This window comes from Microtus ochrogaster, unplaced genomic scaffold (assembly GCF_000317375.1).
Source record: "Microtus ochrogaster isolate Prairie Vole_2 unplaced genomic scaffold, MicOch1.0 UNK45, whole genome shotgun sequence".
NCBI lineage: Eukaryota > Metazoa > Chordata > Mammalia > Rodentia > Cricetidae > Microtus > Microtus ochrogaster.
This window is the reverse complement of record NW_004949143.1, coordinates 1,537,232-1,539,244: the sequence shown is the minus strand read 5'-3', so window position 1 is coordinate 1,539,244 and position 2,013 is coordinate 1,537,232.

The window sequence follows — 2,013 nt, the reverse complement described above, 5'->3', positions numbered from 1 at the left end:
AGTCACCCTGTATCAGTGATTGATAGAGTCACCATGTATCAGTGATTGATAGAGTTACCGTGTATCAGTAATTGATAGAGTCACCATGTATCAGTGATTGATAGAGTCACCGTGTATCAGTAATTGATAGAGTCACCTTGTATCAGTAATTGATACAGTCAGCAGGTGGAAAGTGGATAAGGACGTGGTTGACATGAACAGTGCCATCAATCAAGTGAGTCTAATTGACACCGAGGCAGTACTTCTTCAGAGCAGGCAGAATACATCCTTCAGAAGCTCGTGTGTGAAATACATTATCTTGTTCTTGGTGAAAAAAAATTATACCTTAATAAGTCTAAAGAAATACAAATCATATATAAGTATCATTTTGGATCATGGTGAAGTTAAATTAATAAGAAAAAGATGGATAGGAAACCCTAAACAACCTGAAGATGTAGTGGAATTTCATTTGTATTTTAATAAATAAAGCTTACTTGAAGATCAGAGAGTGAAACAGCCGCACTGGTCAGCCTTACAGACCAGGCAGTGGTGACACACACCTTTAATCCCAGTAGTCACACTAGTTTACCATAGAAACCGGGCACTAGTGGTGCATGTCCTTAATCCCAGCCCTAGAGAGGATTATAAGAGGGGCGGAGACAGCTCTCAGACACAGTCTCATTCTGAGATTCCTGGAGGCAGGATCGCCATTTCGGACTGAGGTTAAAGTAAAAGCCAGAGATTGTTTTGCTTTTTGGATCTTCAGGTTGAATGCTAATTTCAGTCTCTAAGTTTTTATTAATCGTGATTTATAGAGATTAAGCAATGTATGAATAATTCACAGACAAAAAGTCTTTTTTTTTCTTTCAGACAGGGTTTCTCTGTGTAGTTCTGGCTGTCCTGGAACATTCTTTGTAGACCATGCTGACCTCGAACTCAGAGCTCTGCCTGCTTCTGCCTCCCAAGTGCTGGGATTAAAGGCATGTGTCACTACTGCCTGGCATCAGACAAAAAGTCTTAATAGACATTTTAAAATATTTTGAACTACTTGAAAATTAAAAACACAATAGAAAAGTTTGGAAGTATTGTGAAAGTGGTGCTTAAAAACGCCAGTGTTGTTATGGTTACTAGGAAATAATACTGAAGATGTGGGAGCTTCCTAAGTCTCAGCGGGCAGAAAAAGAATAAATGATAAAGTACAAGTAAGTCTCATGGAAAACAGAAAAGTGGGGAAATGATTACTGTAGTCAACAGAAAGGTTCTGAGGAAGTATAGACAAGGTACTTGCCAAAACCCTTGAATGTCTAAAAAGTGAAGTATTCTTCTAGGCTTAGGGGATGCCATGGTTAATTTGTTTGTCCGGTTGGTATGACCTAGAATCATCTAGGGGAACTGCTTATCTACATTAGGTTAGCCTTTGTGCAAGCTTGCCCGGGAGGGACTATTTAGAGTTTGTTAACTGCGGTGGGAAGGCCCACCTTAAGTGAGGTCATCCCCCACCCCAGAGGGCGTGGTCTTGAAATGAATAGAAGGAAGGCAGCAAGCTAAGCTACAGCACTCCTCTGTCTCTGCTTCCCAAGTGCAATGCAGTATCACTAGCTGTGGTCTCTGGCGTCTTCTAGGAGCAGCACTTTAACAATACCGGAAATGCCAGGACAAAAGACCAAATGACAAGAAAACGGATATTTTAAAAATGAGGGTCGTTATCGTATTCCTAAGGAGGCACATTTCTGGCTGAATCTGCTACTACTATTTCTTCCTCTTCATTCTTGTCTTCCTCCTCTTCTTTGTTAAATCATCTTTTGTTGAAAGTAGATTTTTTAATACAATATATTCTGGTTATGGTCCCCCCCAACTCCTTCCAGATCTTTCCCATCTCACAAATTCCACATTTTTTTCTTGCTCTTTCTCATTAGAAAGGCTTCTTAAAACTGATAAATAAAAACAAACAAACTTTAATAGAACAAAACAAACAAATGACCAGAAACACAAAGAGCCCCCTCCCCTCAAAAAAGAAATAAAGGAAGCACAAGA